Source organism: Neovison vison, chromosome 11 (genome assembly GCF_020171115.1).
Source record: "Neovison vison isolate M4711 chromosome 11, ASM_NN_V1, whole genome shotgun sequence".
NCBI classification, from domain to species: Eukaryota; Metazoa; Chordata; class Mammalia; order Carnivora; family Mustelidae; genus Neogale; species Neogale vison.
In genome coordinates, this window is record NC_058101.1 from 188,550,510 (window position 1) to 188,574,690 (window position 24,181).

Genomic DNA, 24,181 nt, shown 5'->3' on the forward strand with positions numbered 1-24,181 from the left:
AGAAGTCAAACTATCTCTCTTTGCAGATGATAAGACACTATATGTGGAAGACCCAAAAGACTCCACTCCAAATCTGTTAGAACTTGTATAGGAATTCAGTAAAGTGTCAGGATATAAAAATCAATGCCCAGAAATCAGTTGCATTTCTTTACACCAACAACAAGAAAGAAGAAAGAGAAATTAAGGAGTCAATCCCATTTACAATTGCACCCCAAACCATAAGATACCTAGGAACAAACCTAACCCAAGAGGCAAAGAATCTATACTCAGAAAACTATAAAGTACTCGTGAAAGAAACTGAGGAAGACACAAAGAAATGGAAAAACCTTCATGGTCCTGGATTGGAAGAACAAATATTGTGAAAGTGTCTATGTTACCTAAAGCAATCTACACATTTAATGCAATCCCTATCAAAACACCACCCATTTTTTTTCAAGGAAATGGAACAAATAATCCTAAAATTTGTATGGAACCAGAAAAGACCTCGAATAGCCAGAAGAATGTTGAAAAAGAAAATCAAAGTAGGTAGCATCACAATTCCAGACTTTAAGCTTTATTACAAAGCTGTCACCATCAAGACACTATGGCACTGGCACAAAAACAGACAGACAGATCAATGGAACAGAATAGAGCCCAGAAATGGACCCTCAACTTTATGGTGAACTAATCTTTGACAAAGCAGGAAAGACTGTCCAGTGGGAAAAAAAGACAGTCTCTTTAACAAATGGTGTTGGGAAAATTGGACAGCCACATGCAGAAGAATGAAACTGGACGATTTCCTTATGGCACACACAAAAATAGACTCAAAATGGATGAAGGACCACAATGTGAGACAGGAACCCATCCAAATCCTTGAGGAAAACACAGGCAGCAACTTCTTTGACCTCAGCTGTAGCAACTTCTTCCTAGGAACATCCCCAAAGGCAAGGGAAGCAAGGGCAGAAATGAACTATTGGGACTTCATCAAGATCAAAAGCTTTTGCACAGCAAAGGAAACAGTCAACAAAACCACAAGACAACTGACAGAATGGGAGAAGATATTGACAAATGACATATCAGATAAAGAGCTAGTATCCAAAATCTATAAAGAGCTTAGCAAACTCAACACCCAAAGAACAAATAATCCAGTCAAGAAATGGGCAGAGGACATGAACAGATATTTCTAAAAAGAAGACATTCAGATAGCCAACAGGCACATGAAAAGTGCTCCACATCACTTGGCATCAGGGAAATACAAATCAAAACCACAATGAGATACCACCTCACACCAGTCAGAATGGCTAAAATCAACAAGTCAGGAAATGACAGATGCTGGCGAGGATGCGGAGAAAGGGGAACCCTCCTACACTGTTCGTGAGAATGCAAGCTGGTGCAACCACTCTGGAAAACAGCATGGAGGTTCCTCAAAAAGTTGAAAATAGAGCTACCTTACTACCCAGCAATTGTACTACTGGGTATTTACCCTAAAGATATGAATGTAGTCATCAGAAGGGGCACGTGCACCTGAATGTTTATAGCAGCAATGTCCAGAATAGCCAAAATATGGAAAGAACCTAGATGTCCATCAACAGATGAATGTATAAAGAAGAGGTGGTATATATACACACAATGGAATACTATGCAGCCATCAAAAGAAATCAAATCTTGCCATTTGCAAGGATCTGGATGGAACTAGAGGGTATTATGCTAAGTGAAGTAAGTCAATCAGAGAAAAACAACTTTCATATGATCTCCCTGATATGAGGAAGTTGAGAAGCAACATGGGCAGTTTGGGGGGTAGGAAAAGAATAAATGAAACAAGATGGAATCAGGAGGGAGACAAACCATAAGAGACTCTTAATCTCACAAAACAAACTGAAGGTTGCCACGGAGAGGGGAGTAGGAGAAGGTGGTGGGGTTATGGACAATGGGGAGGGTATGTGATATGGTCAGTCCTGTTAAGTATGTAAACTTGGTGATTCACAAACCTGTACCCCGGGGCTAATAATAATTATATGTAAATTTAAAAAAATATGATCTTCTCAATAGATGCAGAAAAAAATTGACAAAATTCAACATCTGTTCATGATAAAAACTCTCAACAAAATGGTGTAGATGAAACACACCTCAACATAATAAAGCTATATGAAAGCTATATGAAATACATAAAACTATATGTAATATAATAAAGCTATATGAAAACACACAGCTAACAACATATTCAATGATGAAAAGCTGCAAGGTGGATGCCCATTCCCATGACTTTTATTCAAAACATTACCAGGAGTTCTAGTCACAGCAATCAGACAAGAAAAATGAATAAAAGTCATCCAATCTGAGGGCCCCTGGGTGGCTCAGTCAGTTAAGCATTGGTCTTTGGCTCAGGTCGTGAGGGTCCTGGGATGGACCCCTGCATTGGGCTTCTTGCTCGGTGGAGAGTCTGCCTCTCCCTCTGCCCCTCTCCCCTGCTTGTGCTCTCTCTCTAATAAATAAAATCTTTTTAAAAAATCATCCAAACTGATAAGGAGGAAGTAAAATTGTTTTTATTTGCAGTTGACATCATATTATATATGGAAAATCCTGAAGACTCCACCAAAAATACTATTAGAATTGATAAGTGAATTGAGTAATGTTACAGGATACAATATTAATATACAGAAATCTGTTGTGTTTCTGTAACACTAATAATAAACTAGATCAATGTAAAGTAAGAAAACAAGCTCACTTAAAACTGCTTCAATAAGAGTAAAAGATCTAAAAATAAATTAAAAAGGTAAAAAATAAATTAAAAAGGTAAAAGACTGAAAAACTGTGACATTGATGAAAGAAAATGAAGATGACATAAAGAAATAGAAAGATGTAGCATGCTCATGGATTACAAGAATTAATATTATTAAAATGTCTATACTACCCAAAGCAATTTACAGATTCAGTGCTACCCCATCAAAATATCAGTGTATTTTTCACAGAACTGAAACAAATACTCCTAAAATTTGAATGGAATTACAAAAGACCCTAGAAAGCCAAAGCAATCTTGAGAAAGAAAAACAAGGGTTTAGGAATCGTGCTCCCAGATTTCAAGTACAAAAATGAAAACAGTGTTGTACTGATATAAAAACAGACAAAGAGACCAGTGGAACAGAATAGAGAATCCAGCAGTAAACCCTTATAAGGTCAAAGAGGATAAGAATATACAAAAAACAGTCTCTTCAAGAAATGGTGTTGGAAAAAAAATGTTGGGAAAATGGGAAAGCTACATGCAAAAGAATGAAACTGGACCACTGTCTTACACTATGTACAAATGGGTATTAAGGAGGGCACATATTGCATGGAGCACTGGGTGTTATACATAAACAATGAATCTTGGAACACTACATCAAAAACTAATGACAAACTGTATGGTGACTAACATAATTAAAAAATCAAATCAATATACAAATCAGTATATGAAATCAGAATGGATGAAAGACCTAAATGTAAGACTTGAAACCATAAAACTCCTAAAAGAAAACATAGGCAGTAAATTTTAAACATTGGTCTTAGCAATATTTTTTTGGATCTCTCTATAGGCAAAGGCAACAAAAGGAAAGATAAACAGCTGAGATTATATCTAACTGAAACGTTTTGCACAGCAAAGGAAACCATCAACAAAAGGAAAAGGCAACCTCATGAACAGGAGAAGATATTTGCAAATTATGTATCTGATGAGGGATTAATATTCAAAATAAAGATATGACACAACTCAACACCAAAAAAAGTCTGGTTTAAAAATGGACACAAAGAAGGAATGTGCTATGGTGAGTGCTGTGAAGTGTGAAACCTGGCAATTCACAGACCTGTACCCCTGGGGCTAATATTATATTATATGTTAATTTTAAAAATTTAAAAATTAATTTAAAAAATAGACACGGAACCTGAATAGACATTTTTCCAAAGACAACATATAGATGGCAGAAAAACACATGAAAAACTGTACAACATCATTAACCATCAGGTAAATGCCAATCAAAACCACAGTGAGAGGACACCTGGGTAAGCATCTGCCTTTGGCTCAGGTCATGATCCCAGGTTTTTGGGATTGAGTCCCATGTGGGGCTCCTTGCTCAGCAGGGAGCCTGCTTCTCCCTCTGCCTGCTGCTCCCTGTGCTTGTACTCTCTTTCCTCTATCTGACAAGTAAGTAAATAAAATCTTTAAAAACAAGACTTTATTTAAAAACTAAACAAAACAAAACACAACCCACAGTGAGACATCACCTCACACTTGTCAGAATGGTCAAAAGCAACAAAAGAAAAAAGTGATGGTGAGGATGTGAATAAAAAGGAGCCTTCCTGTACCATTGGTGAGAATGTGAATGGGTGCAGCCACCATAGAAAACAGCATAGGAGGGAGGAGTAAGATAGTGGAGGAGTAGGAGATCTAAATATCATGAGGTCCCAGGAGTAGGAGACCTAAATATCATGAGGTCCCAGGAATTCAGCTAGGTAGTTATCAAACCATTCTGAACACACAAACTCAACAGGAGATGAAGAGAAGAAAAGCAGCAATCCTAGGAACAGAAAATCAAGCACTTTCCAGAAAGTAGGATATGCAGAGAAGTGAATCTGAGGGGATATATGGGAAGAGAGACCATGGGGGGGAGGGGTCAGCTCCCAGCAAGTGAGAGAGCAGGGGAGCACAAAATTGGAACTTTTAGAAGTCTGCTCCACTGAGAGATGTCACTCCAAAGGCTAAGAAGGGGGTGGAGCCCTCTTGGGGACTGTGTGGTCTCAGGACCTGCGGGGTCACAAAAAGACCAGGGGTGTCTGAGAGTGGCAGAGATCCCAGGTACTGGGGGAAGGAAACCAGCTGCAGAGATGGAGCCAAGGAGGGGGCTCTCAGCTCAGGGTTACCTTAAACCATGTTCCAAAGCCCAGTCAGGCCACTGCTCTTCAAGAAGGGACCCCACAAGTCCCTTGTGGGACAGATCCAGAGAGATCCTCTTCCTTCCTCCTCTGAGAGGAGTGGCGCAGGGATGTGCTACAAGAATCTGCTGGGTTTGGTGACTCCAAACAGGGCAGGGCGCCAGAGATAGAAACACTTGGTCAGAGCTGGTTGAGTTCAGAGTGCAGCCAGAGACTAGCTGGGAGGGAGGGATTGACTGCTTTCCTCTAAGGGTGTACTGAGGAGTGGGGTGCTGAGCTCTCTGCTCCTCCAGGCCAGAAATTGGGAGACCGCCATTTTCATTCTTGTCCTCGAAAGCCCTATGGAATGCATTCAGAAAACAAAAACTCCAGTAAGGGAACCCAAGCAGATTACTTAGCCTGGCCCCTGGCAAGGGCAGTGCAATTCCGCCTCAGGCAAAGACATTTGAGAATCACTGCAACAGGCCCCTCCCCAAACAATCAGCAAGAACATCCAACCAAGACCAAGTTCACTACTCAATGAGAAATGCAGAACTCCAGAGCTAGGGAAAAGCAACACATAGAATTCATGGCTTTTTTCCCCCCATGATCCTTTACTCTTTCAAAGTTAAATTTTTTTAATTTTATTTTTTTCTTATTCTATTTTTGAAATTGTTCCTCTTTCCTATTTTAACGTTTTTTAATTATTTCATTTTATCAATACATTTTTAAAAAATCATTTAAAAAAATTTTATTGTTATAGTTACATTTTATCCCTTTATTGAATTTAACCTTATTTTTTGAACATAGGTTTTTTTTCCTTATAATTTTGGGATGCAATTTCTTCTAATAGAGCAAAATATACCCTAAATCCAGTGCATGGCTTTGTTCTAATCTCCAGCCTGATCACATTCGTTCCTCCTTTTTTTTTTTCTTGTTTTCAACCAACATATTATCTTACCAATTCCTTTTTTAGAATCTTTTTTAATTTTCATCTTTACAGTTATATTCCTTTTTTAGAATCTTTTAAGATTTTCATCTTTACAGTCATAGTCCATCCCTTCATCGTGTTTACCCTTATTTTTGTGTGTGTATATAAGTTTTTCTTTCTTTAAAATTTTTGGGAGGTCGTTTCTTCCAACAGACTAAAATACACCCAAAATCAAGTGTGTGGCTCTGTTCTATTCACCACCATATATATATATAAAATTTCTCCCCCCACCCACTTCCTTCTTCCCCTGGGTTTCAGGTCTCTTCTGATTGGTTAGTGTATATTTTTCTGGGGTCGTTGCTACCATTTTAGAATTTTGCTCTCTCATTCACCAATTCTTATCTGGATAAAATGACAAGGCAGAAAAACTTACCACAAAAGAAAAAAAGAAAAAGAACAAGAGGCAGTACCGATGGTTAGGGACCTAATCAATACAGACATTAGTAATATGCCAGAACTAGAGTTCAGAATGACAATTATCAAGGCACTAGCTGGGCTCAAAAAAAGCATGGAAGATAATAGAGAATCCCTTTCTGGAGGAATAAAATCCCTTTCTGGAGAAATAAAAACCTAATCTAACCAAGCTAAAATAAAAAAAGCTATTAATGAGGTGCAATAAAAAATGGAGGCTCTTACTGCTAGGATAAATGAGACAGAAAAGAGAATTAATGATACAGAAGACCAAATGGTGGAGAATAAAGAAGCTGAGCAAAAGAGAGACAACTACTTGATCACGAGGGGAGAATTTGAGGGAGAAGTGATACCATAAGATGAAACAAAATTAGAATAATTGGGATACCAGAAGAAGAAGCAGGGGAACAAAAGGTATATAGGAGCAAATTATAGCAGAGAATTTCCCTAATCTGGTGAAGGGAACAAGCATCAAAATCCACGAGACACAGAGGAACCCCCCTTCAAAATCAATAAAAATAGGTCCTCACCCTGCCATCTAATACTAAAACCTACAAGTCTCAGTGACAAAGAGAAAATCCTGAAAGAAGCTTAGGACAGAAGGTCTGTAACATACAACAGTAGATATAGCATACTTAAGGGGTCTGTCCAATAAGAAGATCTAAAAATTGTAAATATTTATGCTTTTAACATGGGAGGAGCCAATTATAAAAACTAATCAATAAAATCAAAGAAATACATTGACAATAATATAATAATAGTAGGGGATTTTAACACCCCCCCCCTTCACTGAAAGGGAAAGATCATCTAAGCAAAAGAGCAGCAAGAAAATAAAGGCTTTAAATGACACACTGGACCAGAGAGACATCACAGATATCTGTCTCAAGTGGTATCACATCTGTTGATTTCTCAACAGAAATCACATCACATCACCAAAAGATTGGGATCATTCTCTGCATATTTTCAGACCACACTGCTCTGAAGCTAGAACTCAATCACAAGAGGAAAGTTGGAAAGAACTTAAATACCGGAGGCTAAAGAACATCCTATTAAAGAATGAATGGGTCAACCAGGAAATTAAAGAAGAACTTTAAAAATTCTTGGAAACAAATAAAAATGAAAACACCACTGTTCAAAATCCTTGGGAAACAGCAAAGGTAGTACTGAGAGGAAAGTATTAAGAAATACAAATCTTTCTCAAGAAACAAGAAAGTTCTCAAGTACACAACCTAACACTACACCTAAGGGAGCTGGAGAAAGAGTAGCACAGAAAGCTAACCCCATGGGTGGCTCAGTGGGTTAAGCCTCTGCCTTTGGTTCAGGTCATGATTTCAGGGTTCTGGGATCGAGTCCCATATCAGGCTGTCTGCTCAACAGGGAGCCTGCTTCCTCCTCTCTCTCTCTGCCTGCCTCTCTTCCTACTTATGATCTCTCTCTCTGTCAAATAAATAAATAAAATATTAAAAAAAGAAAGAAAGAAAGAAAGAAAGCTAAACCCAGCAGGAGAAAAGAAATAATAAAGATCAGAGCATAAATCAATGAAATAGAAACCAAAAGAATAGAACAAATCAATGAAACTAGGAGCTGGTTCTTTGAAAGAATTAATAAGATTGATAAGCCCCTGGCAAGACTTATAAAAAAAAAAGAGAGAGAGAGAGAGAGAGAAAGGACCCAAATTAATAAAATTATGAATGAAAAAAGAAAGATAACAACCAACACCAAAGTAATAAAACAATTATAAGAACATATTATAAGCAACTGTATACCAGAAAATTGACCATCTGGAAGAAATAGATGCATTCCCAGGGACCTATAAACTACCAAAACTGAACCAGGGAAATAGAAAACCTGAACAGACCCATAACTAGTAAGGAGATTGAAGCAGTCATCAAAAATCTCCCAACAAAGAAGAGTCCAAGGCCAGATAGCTTCCCAGGGGAATTCTACCAAACATTTAAAGAAGAATTAATTCCTATTCTCCTGAAACTGTTACAAAAATAGAAATGGAAGGAAACTTCCAAACTCATTTTATGAGGCCAGCATTACCTTGATCCCAAAAGCAGACAAAGACCCCAACAAAAAGGACAATTACAGACCAATATCCTTGATGACTATGGATGCAAAAATTCTCAGCAAAGCACTAGCCAATTGGATCCAACAGTATATTAAATGGATTATTCACCACAACCAAGGGGGATTTATTCCTGGGCTACAAGATTGGTTCAACATCTGTAAATGAATCAATGTGACACAACACATTAAAAAAGAAAGAATAAGAACCATATGATACTCTCAATAGATGCTGAAAAAGCATTTTATAAAGTATAGAATCCTTTCCTGATCAAAACTCTGCAAAGTGTAGGGACAGAGGGTACATACCTCAATATCAGAGCCATCTATGAAAAACCCACAGCAAATATCATTCTCAATGGGGAAAAACTGAGAGCTTCTCCCCTAAGGTCAGGAACACGGCAGGGATGTCCACTATCACCACTGCTATTCAACACAGTACTAGAAGTCCTAGCCTCAGCAATCAGACAACAAAAAAATTAAAGGCATCCAAATCAGCAAAGAAGAAGTCAAACTATCACTCTTTGCAGATGATAAGACACTATATGTGGAAGACCCAAAAGACTCCACTCCAAATCTGTTAGAACTTGTATAGGAATTCAGTAAAGTGTCAGGATATAAAATCAATGCCCAGAAATCAGTTGCATTTCTTTACACCAACAACAAGACAGAAGAAAGAGAAATTGAGGAGTCAATCCCATTTACAATTGCACCCCAAACCATAAGATACCTAGGAATAAGCCTAACCAAAGAGGCAAAGAATCTATACTCAGAAAACTATAAAGTACTCATGAAAGAAACTGAGGAAGACACAAAGAAATGGAAAAACGTTCATGCTCATGGATTGGAAGAACAAATATTGTGAAAGTGTCTATGCTACCTAAAGCAATCTACACATTTAATGCAATCCCTATCAAAATACTATCTATTTTTTTTTCAAAGAAATGGAACAAATAATCCTAAAATTTGTATGGAACCAGAAAAGACCTCGAATAGCCAGAAGAATGTTGAAAAAGACAATCATATCAAAAAATGGGCAGAAGATATGGATAGACACTTCTCCTATAAAGACATACAAATGGCGGGGTGCCTGGGTGGCTCAGTGGGTTGAGCCGCTGCCTTCGGCTCAGGTCATGATCTCAGGGTCCTGGGATCAAGTCCCGCATCGGGCTCTCTGCTCAGCAGGGAGCCTGCTTCCTCCTCTCTCTCTGCCTGCCTCTCTGCCTACTTGGGACCTCTCTCTGTCAAATAAATAAAAAAAATCTAAAAAAAAAAAAAAGACATACAAATGGCTATCAGACACATGAAAAATGTTCATCATCACTAGCCATCAGGGAGATTCAAATTAAAACTACATTGAGATATCACCTTACACCAGTTAGAATGGCCAAAATTAGCAAGACAGGAAACAACATGTGTTGGAGAGGATGTGGAGAAAGGGGAGCCCTCCTCCACTGTTAGTGGGAATGCAAGTTGGTGTAGCCTCTTTGGAGAACAGTGTGGAGATTCCTCAAGAAATTAAAAATAGAACTTCCCTATGATCCTGGCATTGCACTCCTGGGTATTTACCCCAAAGATACAGATGTAGTGAAAAGAAGGGCCATCTGTACTCCAATGTTTATAACAGCAATGGCCACGGTCGCCAAACTGTGGAAAGAACCAAGATGCCCTTCAACGGATGAATGGATAAGGAAGATGTGGCCCATTTACACGTTGGAGTATTATGCCTCCATCAGAAAGGACAAATACCCAACTTTTGTAGCAACATGGACAGGACTGAAAGATTATGCTGAGTGAAATCAGTCAAGCAGAGAGAGCCAATTATCATATGGTTTCACTTATTTGTGGAGCATAACAAAAAGCATGGAGGACATGGGGAGTTAAAGAGAAGGGGGTTAGGGTAAATTGGAAGGGGAGGTGAATCATGAGAGACTATGGACTCTGAAAAACAATCTGAGGGGTTTGAAGTGGCGGGGGTGGGGGTGGGAGGTCGGGGGTACCAGGTGGTGGGTATTATAGAGGGCACGGATTGCATGGAGCACTGGGTGTGGTCAAAAAATAATGATACTGTTATGCTGAAAATAAATAAATTTTTAAAAAAAGAAAAGAAAAGAAAACCAAAGTTGGCAGCATCACAATTCCAGACTTTAAGCTTTATTACAAAGCTGTCATCATCAAGACAGTATGGCACTGGCACAAAAACAGACAGACAGATCAATGGAACAGAATAGAGAGCCCAGAAATGGACCCTCAACTTTATGGTGAACTAATCTTTGACAAAGCAGGAAAGAATGTCCAATGGGAAAAAAAGACAGTCTCTTTAACAAATGGTGTTGGGAAAATTGGACAGCCACATGCAGAAGAATGAAACTGGACCATTTCCTTATGGCACACACAAAAATAGACTCAAAATGGATGAAGGACCACAATGTGAGAAAGGAATCCATCCAAATCCTGAGGAAAACACAGGCAGCAACTTCTTCCTAGAAACATTGTCAAAGGCAAGGGAAGCAAGGGCAGAAATGAACTATTGGGACTTCATCAAGATCAAAAGCTTTTGCACAGCAAAGGAAACAGTGAACAAAACCACAAGACAGGGGGGAGGAGTCAAGATGGCGGAGAAGTAGCAGGCTGAGACTACCTCAGCTAGCAGGAGATCAGCTAGAGAGCTTATCTAAAGATTGCAAACACCTGCAAATCCATCGGCAGATCGAAGAGAAGAAGAACAGCAATTCTAGAAACAAAAAAACAACCACTTTCTGAAAGGTAGGACTGGCGGAGAAGTGAATCCAAAGCGACGGGAAGATAGACCCCGGGGGGAGGGGCCGGCTCCCGGCAAGCGGCGGAGCAACGGAGCACAAAATCGGGACTTTTAAAAGTCTGTTCCGCTGAGGGACATCGCTCCGGAGGCTAAACCGGGGCGAAGCCCAAGCGGGGTCGGCGTGACCTCAGGTCCCACGGGGTCACAGAAGGATCGGGAGTGTCTGAGTGTCGCAGAGCTTGTGGATATTGGAACAGGAATGCCGGCTGCAGAGACAGAGCCGACAGTAAGCTCGCAGCTCGGAGTTGCCTTGAGCCAGTCACAGGCTCGGTGAGCTCGGAGCGCGGCCGGAGGTCAGGCAGACGCGAGTTACTAGGAGCTGTTCACTGAGGGCGCACTGGGGAGCGGGGCCCTGGGCTCTCGGCTCCTCCGGGCCGGAGACCAGGAGGCCGCCATTTGTATTCCCGTCCTCCAGAACTCTAGGGAAAGCGCTCAGGGAACAAAAGCTCCTGAAAGCAAAGCCGAGCAGATCACTCAGCCCGGCCCCTGGGAAGGGCGGTGTAATTCCGCCTGGGGCAAAGACACTTGAGAATCACTACAACAGGCCCCTCCCCCACAAGATCAACAAGAAATCCAGGCAAGACCAAGTTCACCTACCAAGGAGTGCAGTTTCAATACCAAGGAGAGAGCAGCAAAATTCCAGAGGAGGAGAAAACAAACAACGGAACTCATGGCTTTCTGCCTGTGATTTTTTAGTCTTGCAGTTAATTTAATTTTTTTCTTTTTCATTTTTTTTCTCTTCTTCTGCTAAAATTTTTTATAACTTTTACCCTTTTCTTTTTTAACGTTTTTTAACTAGATTATCTAATATATATATATTTTTCTTTTTTATACTTTTCTTTATTCATTTTCTTTTTTTTAATTCTTTTTTTTCCTTTCTTTATTTTTGAACCTCTTTTTATCCCCAAATCAGAAGAGATCCTAATCTCTTCAATCTTTTTTTTTCTTAATTCTTTTTTAAATTCTTGATTGAATTTTTAATTCAATCTCTTTTTTTTAATTCTTTTTTTCTTTTTTTTCTTTCTTTCTTTTTGAACCTCTTTTTAATCCCCAAATCAGAAGAGATCCCAATCAGAACAGATTGGGAGATCCCAATCAGAAGAGATTGGGAGATCCCAATCAAAGGAGATCCCAATCAGAGGAGATCCCTCACCCAATCGTGAGGGGGGAGAAATCCCCCCGCATGATTTGGGATCTCTTCTGATTTGGTTAAAGCATATTTTCCTGGGATTGTTGCCACCCTTTTAGTATTTTACTTGCTCCTTCATATACTCTTAGCTGGACAAAATGACAAGGCGGAAAAATTCAAAACAAAAAAAAGAACAAGAGGCAGTACCGAAGGCTAGGGACCTAATCAATACAGACATTGGTAATATGTCACATCCAGAGTTCAAAATGACAATTCTCAAGGTTATAGCCGGGCTTGAAAAAGGCATGGAAGATATTAGAGAAACCCTCTCCAGAGATATAAAAGCCCTTTCTGGAGAAATAAAAGAACTAAAATCTAACCAAGTTGAAATCAAAAAAGCTATTAATGAAGTTCAATCAAAAATGGAGGCTCTCACTGCTAGGATAAATGAGGCAGAAGAAAGAATTAGCGATCTAGAAGACCAAATGACAGAGAATAAAGAAGCTGAGCAAAAGAGGGACAAACAGCTACTGGACCATGAGGGGAGAATTCGAGAGATAAGTGACACCATAAGACGAAACAACATTAGAAAATTGGGATTCCAGAAGAAGAAGAAAGAGAGAGGAGAGCAGAAGGTATACTGGAGAGAATTATTGGGGAGAATTTCCCCAATATGGCAAATGGAACGAGCATCAAAATTCAGGAGGTTCAGAGAACGCCCCTCAAAATCAATAAGAATAGGCCCACACCCCGTCACCTAATAGTAAAATTTACAAGCCTTAGTGACAAAGAGAAAATCCTGAAAGCAGCCTGGGAAAAGAAGTCTGTAACATACAATGGTAAAAGTATTAGATTGGCAGCTGACTTATCCACAGAGACCTGGCAGGCCAGAAAGAGCTGGCATGATATTTTCAGAGCACTAAACGAGAAAAACATGCAGCCAAGAATACTATATCCAGCTAGGCTATCATTGAAAATAGAAGGAGAGATTAAAAGCTTCCAGGACAAACAAAAACTGAAAGAATTTGCAAACACCAAACCAGCTCTACAGGAAATACTGAAAGGGGTCCTCTAAGCAAAGAGAGAGCCTACAAGTGGTAGATTAGAAAGGAACAGAGACAATATACAGTAACAGTCACCTTACAGGCAATACAATGGCACTAAAATCATATCTCTCAATAGTTACCCTGAATGTTAATGGGCTAAATGCCCCAATCAAAAGACACAGGGTATCAGAATGGATAAACAAACAAAACCCATCTATATGTTGCCTCCAAGAAACTCATTTTAAACCCGAAGACACCTCCAGACTTAAAGTGAGGGGGTGGAAAAGAATTTACCATGCTAATGGACATCAGAAAAAAGCAGGAGTGGCAATCCTTATATCAGATCAATTAGATTTTAAGCCAAAGACTATAATAAGAGATGAGGAAGGACACTATATCATACTCAAAGGGTCTGTCCAACAAGAAGATCTAACAATTTTAAATATCTATGCCCCCAACGTGGGCGCAGCAAACTATATAAACCAATTAATAACAAAATCAAAGAAACACATCAACAACAATACAATAATAGTAGGGGACTTTAACACTCCCCTCACTGAAATGGACAGATCATCCAAGCAAAAGATCAACAGGGAAATAAAGGCCTTAAATGATACACTGGATGAGATGGACATCACAGATATATTCAGAACATTTCATCCCAAAGCAACAGAATACACATTCTTCTCTAGTGCACATGGAACATTCTCCAGAATAGATCACATCCTCGGTCCTAAATCAGGACCCAACCAGTATCAAAAGATTCGGATCATTCCCTGCATATTTTCAGACCACAGTGCTCTGAAGCTAGAACTCAACCACAAGAGGAAGTTTGGAAAGAACACAAATACATGGAGACTAAACAGCATCCTTCTAAAGAATGAATGGGTCAACCGGGAAATTAAAGAAGAATTGAAAAAAATCATGGAAACAAATGATAATGAAAATACAACGGTTCAAAATCTGTGGGACACAACAAAGGCAGTCCTGAGAGGAAAATATATAGCGGTACAAGCTCTTCTCAAGAAACAAGAAAGGTCTCAGGTACCTGGAAAGGAGCTGGAGAAAGAACAAGAAAGAAACCCTAAGCCCAGCAGGAGAAGAGAAATCATAAAGATCAGAGCAGAAATCAATGAAATAGAAACCAAAAAAACAATAGAACAAATCAACCAAACTAGGAGCTGGTTCTTTGAAAGAATTAATAAAATTGATAAACCCTTGGCCAGACTTATCAAAAAGAAAAGAGAAAGGACCCAAATAAATAAAATCATGAATGAAAGAGGAGAGATCACAACTAACACCAAAGAAATACAAACTATTATAAGAACATACTATGAGCAACTCTACGCCAACAAATTTGACAATCTGGAAGAAATGGATGCATTCCTAGAAACATATAAACTACCAAAATTGAACCAGGAAGAAATAGAAAGCCTGAACAGACCCATAACCAGTAAGGAGATTGAAACAGTCATTAAAAATCTCCAAACAAACAAAAGCCCAGGGCCAGATGGCTTCCCGGGGGAATTCTACCAAACATTTAAAGAAGAACTAATTCCTATTCTCCTGAAACTGTTCCAAAAAATAGAAATGGAAGGAAAACTCCCAAACTCATTTTATGAGGCCAGCATCACCTTGATCCCAAAACCAGACAAGGATCCCATCAAAAAAGAGAGCTATAGACCAATATCCTTGATGAACACAGATGCAAAAATTCTCACCAAAATACTAGCCAATAGGATTCAACAGTACATTAAAAGGATTATTCACCACGACCAAGTGGGATTTATCCCAGGGCTGCAAGGTTGGTTCAACATCCGCAAATCAGTCAATGTGATACAACACATCAATAAAAGAAAGAACAAGAACCATATGATACTCTCAATAGATTCTGAAAAAGCATTTGACAAAGTACAGCATCCCTTCCTGATCAAAACCCTTCAAAGTGTAGGGATAGAGGGCACATACCTCAATATCATCAAAGCCATCTATGAAAAACCCACTGCAAATATCATTCTCAATGGAGAAAAACTGAAAGCTTTTCCACTAAGGTCAGGAACACGGCAGGGATGTCCATTATCACCACTGCTATTCAACATAGTACTAGAAGTCCTAGCCTCAGCAATCAGACAACAAAAGGAAATTAAAGGCATCCAAATCGGCAAAGAAGAAGTCAAATTATCACTCTTCGCAGATGATATGATACTCTATGTGGAAAACCCAAAAGACTCCACTCCAAAACTGCTAGAACTTATACAGGAATTCAGTAAAGTGTCAAGATATAAGATCAATGCACAGAAATCAGTTGCATTTCTCTACACCAACAACAAGACAGAAGAAAGAGAAGTTAAGGAGTCAATCCCATTTACAATTGCACCCCAAACCATAAGATACCTAGGAATAAACCTAACCAAAGAGGCTAAGACTCTATACTCAGAAAACTATAAAGTACTCATGAAAGAAATTGAGGAAGACACAAAGAAATGGAAAAATGTTCCATGCTCCTGGATTGGAAGAATAAATATTGTGAAAATGTCTATGCTACCTAAAGCAATCTACACATTTAATGCAATTCCTATCAAAGTACCATCCATCTTTTTCAAAGAAATGGAACAAATAATTTTAAAATTTATATGGAACCAGAAAAGATCTCGAATAGCCAAAGGGATATTGAAAAACAAAGCCAAAGTTGGTGGCATCACAATTCCGGACTTCAAGCTTTATTACAAAGCTGTCATCATCAAGACAGCATGGTACTGGCACAAAAACAGACACATAGACCAATGGAACAGAATAGAGAGCCCAGAAATAGACCCTCAACTCTATGGTCAACTAATCTTCGACAAAGCAGGAAAGAATGTCCAATGGAAAAAAGACAGCCTCTTCAATAAATGGTGTTGGGAAAATTGGACAGCCACGTGCAGAAAAATGAAATTGGACCATTTCCTTATACCACACACAAAAATAGATTCAAAATGGATTAGGGACCTCAATGTGAGAAAGGAATCCATCAAAATCCTTGAGGAGAACACAGGCAGCAACCTCTTCGACCTCAGCCACAGCAACATCTTCCTAGGAACATCGCCAAAGGCAAGGGAAGCAAAGGCAAAAATGAACTTTTGGGATTTCATCAAAATCAAAAGCTTTTGCACAGCAAAGGAAACAGTTAACAAAACCAAAAGACAACTGACAGAATGGGAGAAGATATTTGCAAACGACATATCAGATAAAGGACTAGTGTCCAAAATCTATAAAGAACTTAACAAACTCAACACCCAAAGAACAAAATCCAATCAAGAAATGGGCAGAGGACATGAACAGACGTTTCTGCAAAGAGGACATCCAGATGGCCAACAGACACATGAAAAAGTGCTCCATATCACTCGGCATCAGGGAAATACAAATCAAACCCACAATGAGATATCACCTCACACCAGTCAGAATGGCTAAAATCAACAAGTCAGGAAATGACAGATGCTGGCGAGGATGCGGAGAAAGGGGAACCCTCCTACACTGTTGGTGGGAATGCAAGCTGGTGCAACCACTCTGGAAAACAGCATGGAGGTTCCTCAAAATGTTGAAAATAGAACTGCCCTATGACCCAGCAATTGCACTACTGGGTATTTACCCTAAAGATACAAACATAGTGATCCAAAGGGGCACGTGCACCCGAATGTTTATAGCAGCAATGTCCACAATAGCCAAACTATGGAAAGAACCTAGATGTCCATCAACAGATGAATGGATAAAGAAGAAGTGGTATATATACACAATGGAATACTATGCAGCCATCAAAAGAAACGAAATCTTGCCATTTGCGACAACATGGATGGAACTAGAGCGTATCATGCTTAGCGAAATAAGTCAAGCAGAGAAAGACAAATATCATATGATCTCCCTGATATGAGGAAGTGGTGATGCAACATGGGGGCTTAAGTGGGTAGGAGAAGAATCCGTGAAACAAGATGGGATAGGGAGGGAGACAAACCATAAGTGACTCTTAATCTCACGAAACAAACTGTGGGTTGCTGGAGGGAGGGGGGTTGGGAGAAGGGGGGTAGGGTTATGGACATTGGGGAGGGTATGTGCTTTTGGGTAAATTGGAAGGGGAGATGGACCATGAGAGACTATGGACTCTGAAAAACAATCTGAGGGGTTTGAAGTGGCGGAGGGGTGGGAGGTTGGGGTACCAGGTGGTGGGTATTATAGAGGGCACAGCTTGCATGGAGCACTGGGTGTGGTGAAAAAATAATGAATACTGTTTTTCTGAAAATAAATAAATTGGAAAAAAAAAACAAAAACAAAAAACACAAGACAACTGACAGAATAGGAGAAGATATTCACAAATGACATATCAGATAAAGAGCTAGTATCCAAAATCTATAAAGAGCTTAGCAAACTCAACACCCAAAGAATAATCTAATCAAGACATGAACAGAAGATATAGATATTCTGGCAAAGAAGACATCCAAATGGTGAACAGACTCATGAAAAAGTGCTCTACATCACTTGGCATCAGGGAAATACAAATCAAAACCACAACGAGATACCACTTCACACCAGTCAGAATGGCTAACATCAACAAGTCAGGAAATGACAGATGCTGGTGAGGATGCAGAGAACGGGGAGCCCTCCTACACTGTTGGTGGGAATGCAAACCTGTGCAACCACTCTGGAAAACAGTATGGAGGTTCCTCAAAAAGTTGAAAATAGAGCTACTCTATAATCCAACAATCGCACTACTGGGTATTTACCCTAAAGATACAAATGTAGTGATCCAAAGGGGCATGTGAACCCACATGTTTATAGCAGCAATGTCCACAATAGCCAAACTATGGAAAGAACCCAGATGTCCATCAACAATGAATGGATAAAGAAAATGTGATACACACACACACACACAGAGGAATACTACATACCCATCAAAAAACCCCAAGATCTTGCCATTTGCAACAATGTGGATGGAACTAGAGGGTATTATGCTAAGCAAAATAAGTCAATCAGAGAAAGACAATTATCAGATGATCTCTCTGATATGAGAAATCTGAAAGGCAGAGTGGGGGTTGTGAGGGAACATTAAGAGACCTTTAATCTCAGGAAACAAACTGAGGGTAGCTGGGGGAGGGATAGAATGGCTGGGTTATGGACATTGGGGAGGGTATGTACTATGGTGAGAGCTGTGAAGTGTGTAAGCCTGACGATTCACAGACCTGTACCTCTAGGACTAATACATTATATGTTAATAAAAAAAACAGTATGAAGCTTCCTCAAAATATTAAAAATAGAAATGCCATATGATACAACAATTCCACTTCTTAGTATTTATAAGAAAATTAAAATACTAATTCTAAGATAGATATATACACATATATATTTCTACCTTCATTGCAATATTAATTATAACAGGCAAGATATGGAAGCAACCTGAGTGTCCTTTGGTCGATGAATATATAAAGAAGTTATATATATATATATATATATATATATATAAAATATATAATGTATAAAGATGTTATATATATATAAAGATGTCATATATATATATACACACATATATATATAAAACAATGAAATAGTACTCAGCCATAAAAAAATGAGATTCTGCCATTTGCAACAACCTGGATGGAACTAGGGTGTATTATGCTAAGTGACATAAGTCAGACACTGTTAGACAAATATGATTCCACTTATATGTAGAACCTAAAAAACAAATGAACAAATAAAACAAAAGTGAAGGAAACACATAGATGTAAGAAATACAGGTTACCAAAGCAGGGGTAGGGGGCAGGGAACAGGGGAAAGAGGTGAAGGCGAATAGGAGGTACAAGCTTCCAGTTCCAAAAAGAGTCAGTCACAGGGCCACAAAGTATAGCCTAGGGAATAGAGTCAATAATATTGAAATAAGTTTGTATGGTAACTCCAGTCACAGCGGTGAGCATGTCATAATGAATGTAAATATTGAATCAGTACGTCCTACACGTACTGATGTATGTACAATGTATGTTAACTATATTTCAGTAATAAAAACCTTGCTTTGAAATATTCCTTACAATGTTCATTTGAACAGTGTTGATTGCTCTTATTTAAAAAAATATAATTGATATATTAGTTTCAGGTGTACGACCTAAAGATCGGATATTGGTATGTATTGTGAAATAATCACTCTGTTCTTGAAGCACTCTATTTGCCTGGGTCCTAAAACACAGCGCCGTCTTTGCTTTTGGTTTCTATTTTGTTTTTACCTCCGTCTCGCACAACTCCTTTTCAGTCTCTTTGGCAGTGTCTGCTCATCGTCCTTTCTGGCATGACCCAAGTGCCAAAGGCTTAATCCTTGCAGCTCACCTCAGCCGTTTAGGACACTCAATCTCTAAGTGGCCTGACACAGCCTCCTGGGTCCCGGCAGCATTTTTGTGCTGCCAGCTGCTGCCTAGTCCTGTCCTGACTTTGCCTCGAAACTCCAGATCTGAATATTCCGGCGCTTACTCAGCACGGCCACTTGGAAAGCTAGCAGGCATCTCCAATTGAATGTGTCCAAACTGACCTCCGGAGGCCCCTTCTGTCTGGCTCCTTTCCCCCTGTCCCTTTACCAGCCTATGACAACTCTATTCACACAGCGGCTCAGGATAAAAACTTCAGAGTCCCACGTGGTTCTTCCTTTTGTCTCCTGGGCCACATCAAATCCAACCACAAATCCTTTTGGCTTCATAGAACCCGATCCTCGTCTATAGGGAGAAGTGCCTACAGCCACGGTAGCCACACCAGACCAAGGCACTTAGCACACGGACTATTAAAACGCTCCCTGTGGGGTGCCTGGGTGGCTCAGTGGGTTAAGCCTCTGCCTTCGGCTCAGGTCATGATCGCAGGGTCCTGGGATCAAGCCCCACATCGGGCTCTCTGCTCAGTGGGGAGCCTGCTTCCTCCTCTCTCTCTGCCTGCCTCTCTGCCTACTTGTGATCTGTAAATAAATGAATAAAATCTTAAAAAAAAACAAAAACCGCTCCCTGTGTAAGCTCCCAACTTCCTCCTGAGCACCCCTGCCTTTAAAAACATCAGTCGCATCAGGGGCGTTCCTCTGCTCAAGACAGCCCAGTGACTTCCATCTAATTCAGAATAAAGCCCCGAGTCTTCCTGTGCTCTACTAGGCTTGCCAGTTCCTGTCTCCCACCTATCGGTCCTCTGGCCACACGGGCCACAGGACCACCTGGAAACTGCTGCAGGGCTCCCCACCCCCAGACTCCTCCTCCCCGCACCCCGCCTTGCCCTGCACACCTCTTCTTCCCGACACTTGCTGCCTGTGCATCCTCTCTCTGGCCAGGCCTCTGACTTGCCTATCCAAACCATGCTCCCACTCCCCTCCGTGCACCTTCTATCCTCTGACCCTATGTTACATGTTGATTTATACCCACCAAAAGGTACACTGAAGTCCTACCCCGTGGTAGGGCGGAGTGTGACCTTATTTGGAAATAGGATCTTGGTGATTGTAACCAAGTTAAGAGGAGGTCATCAGGGAGGGTTCTGATCCAATATGTTGCTGTTCTTATAAAAAGACACATAGGGTGCATGGGTAGCTCAGTCAGTTAAGCAACCAACTCTTGATTTCAGCTCAGGTCATGATCTCAGTGTAGTGGGATCGGATCCCCGGGCTCAGTGGAGTAGGGCGGGGGGGGGGGGGGTGTGATTGGTTTGGTGTGGGTGGGCTGCTTCAGGATTCTCTCCCTCAGCCCCTCCCCCATCTGGCCACACTAATAAATCAATCTTTAAAAAAAAAAAGAGAGAGAGAGAGGCACACACAGAGGGAAATGCCACATGAAGTTCAAACACACATAGGATGCAGAGCATCTCGTGGCAACAGGGGGCAATCAGGGTGATTCAGCTACAAGCCCAGCAGCAGGAAGGACAGCCAGCCACCACCAGCAAAAGCCAGGAAGAAGCCGTGAGACCCAGCGCTGCAGACACAGCAGGTCCTGCGGACACCTTGCTTTCTGACCACTAGCTTCTGGAACTGGGCGATACTCAACTTCTGTTGTCCTAAGCCACCTGGTCTGTGGGGCTTTGTTTCAGCAGCCCTGGGGAACAGAGATGTCCGGTTTAGGATTCCTCATGCCGCTTAGCACTTCCTGCTATTTTTAGCTTTTCTTGTTGGTCCACTCTCTGTCCTCCCCATTAGATTATGGGCACCAGAGTCGGGGTCTCTCAACCTTGTCCAGGGAGAGGCATCGGGCCTCAGGACTCACTCGTCTGGCCATCACCTGCCTAGTCTCTCTGTTGCCATCAAACTTTTCTTGCTTTTGACTCTAAGGATGGGAGATTATTTTGTATGTCAGACATATGGGCCAAGATCCCATGTGCTTAGAACCATTATTTGCACTCCTAAATGGTGAGGATTTTTATAATTCTTTTTTCATTATAAGGATTTCTGAGCTAATTTTTATACTCCTTTTCCAAGGAATACATGGAGATGCAAAAATGCTAGAGTCCTGATTGAAGATTCATGAGCCTGTGTCTCCCTCCCTGCCTTAATGGTCGGTACTTTGCCCTGGTATCACAACAAATTCCTGCTGTCCTCCCCGAGACAGAACCTTCCACGGGATACAAAACAAGCCCATGGGAGACTGAAGATCCCATTCATTAGCATTGACCAAAGGTCTGGGGTAAATTCAACAAAACAGGAACAAATCCATTTTTATGGATGTATTAACTAAATGAAATATATTAAAACTATTTATGTAAATATTGATGTAAGTGAAAAACCAGTGAGGGCTTGGGCTTTTATACTCTAGTATGTAAGAACAGCAGCACCATATGAAGAAACCCAGCGGGGACAGATTCCATACAAATGCTGACAATCCCGGGCTGGATGCCGGACCTGACTCTAAAGGGGGTCTGAGCTGTTCATGGTCTCAGTCCCTCACTTTCATGCCTCCTGAGTTGCAGGTGCCTTTCTGGCTATCATTCTTCATGAGACAAGATTATACTACTTCTAAAGATGTAAACAACGCATTTCAGATTTAGGCAAGGCAAACATCACTAGGGTAGAACCAGATGTAGAACCAATATGTGCTCGCAGGGTAACCTTGTACTATCAGAAGACCTTTTTTTAGAAATGATCAGAAAAACAAAAGGCGGTGGCCTGAGCTAAGTCATGGGCCTTGGGGCTGCGGTGTGTGCTCTGCGATGGACTGGGTGCACCTTGGTCTAACCTGCCCATCAGACTGACTCTGGACGGCTTCTGTATATACGTCCGTCTTTGGCTGGTTCCTGGCCCAGCCAGCCATGTGATCACTCAAAACAAAAACAATTATTCTTCATGGGTTTAAGAAAACATGGGACGCCTGGGTGGCTCAGTTGGTTAAGCCTCTGCCTTCGGCTCAGGTCATGATCTCAGGGTCCTGGGATCGAATCTCACATCGGGCTCCTTGCTCGGCGGGGAGCCTGCTTCTCTCGCTGCCTCTGCCTGCCTCTCTAGCTTGCTTGTGTGTACTCTCTCTATCTCTGGCAAATAAATAAAATCTTTTAAAAAAAAAGTTACATAATTTAATGAAGCAGGTATACTTTTCTAATTATGGATTCAGTATTTTCTTGCTCACTCGTCTACATATACTTTTTAAAAACAAAGCCACAGTACTATTAGCACACCTAAAATGTACCCATTATTTCTTGTAAAATAGCCTTTGTGTTCAGCTTTCTCTGTCTCGCCAAGGTTTCTTGTTTTTATGAATCACATTGGGCTTAAATAGAGACTAGCGGATTCAGGCAGTTATTTGCAATCATCCCCGTGGTCTGGACACATACTGGCTGAGAAAGACCCAGGAGGTAGTGGGCGCGTCTGCCTCCTGGCCCTTGGAGGGAGGCATCATGGGTGTACTGTATAACCAAGAAAATGGGCTATTGGAAGTTATTTTGTCTGGCCCTCTCCTGACCTAGTTAAAAAAAAAAAGAGAGAGAGAGAGAGCGAGAGAGAGAGAGAAGATACCAGATTCTGCATTTCTTGCACTTGAGCAGTCACATTCAAGGACCTGCCAGGAGCCTCTTAATAGTGATTTTTACAATGTGACCTCATGCCAGCTCCTGGGCAGAGTACCCCTTGCTCCTAGGACAGAAGCATTGCCCAGCTTTGATTCAGCAAGTCTCTAGGGCAGGAGGGTCCCCACCTCAGCTTCAAGCCTCAGGACCATCTTGGCCTTCACAAACTAGAATATGGTTGGGGGGTGGGGAGGGCACAAATGCCTCCAGTTTCACGGGAAATACAGGAGCTGCTGAGGATTGAGTAGTGGATAACATGTGAGCCAGGTTGAGGTGGTTCCAGAGTGAGATTGCATAATAGCAAAAGCTGCTTTCAAGCAAAACTAAGCAAAAATCACGGCTGTAGCGGAGGAATTCCGAGGGAGGTTCCAGGATACCAGGATGTACCCAGGGGCCAAATGTACTATACCCGTAATTAACACTGTTTGAATAAATAACGGGGCCAACCCAACAAAAATCTAAAGTCATATATAAACATAGATACAAGAATACATACACACATACACACACACAGACACACAAATAAAGCCTGACCTGGTTGTGAGTCTAAACAACGGGGTGAGCCCAGGGGAGGCCCACACTCAAAAAAAGTCCAAGAGGCACTAGAGAGCCCCTATGCTATACAAAAACGCATTTTCTTTATCTTTTCCCTATCAGTTAAGAAGTGCTAACAGCGGCTGGATTTTTTGATTAAGGAGATCTTGCAAGATTCAACCCCAGGGTGGTATACGAAAATAAATCAAGGACTGCCGCAGGAGAAGGAGGACACTTCGAATTTTGCTAAAGAATCAGCAATCGTCTTGCTGGGATCCTCAGAAGCGGAGATCCGG

General features: G+C 40.8%; 1 protein-coding gene across 1 annotated transcript in view; it reads right to left on the minus strand.

Annotated features, from left to right (window-relative positions):
* PDGFRL (platelet derived growth factor receptor like) overlaps window positions 1–24,181 on the minus strand; it is an 84,769-nt gene that overhangs the window by 59,713 nt on the left and 875 nt on the right. The window lies entirely within an intron of this gene.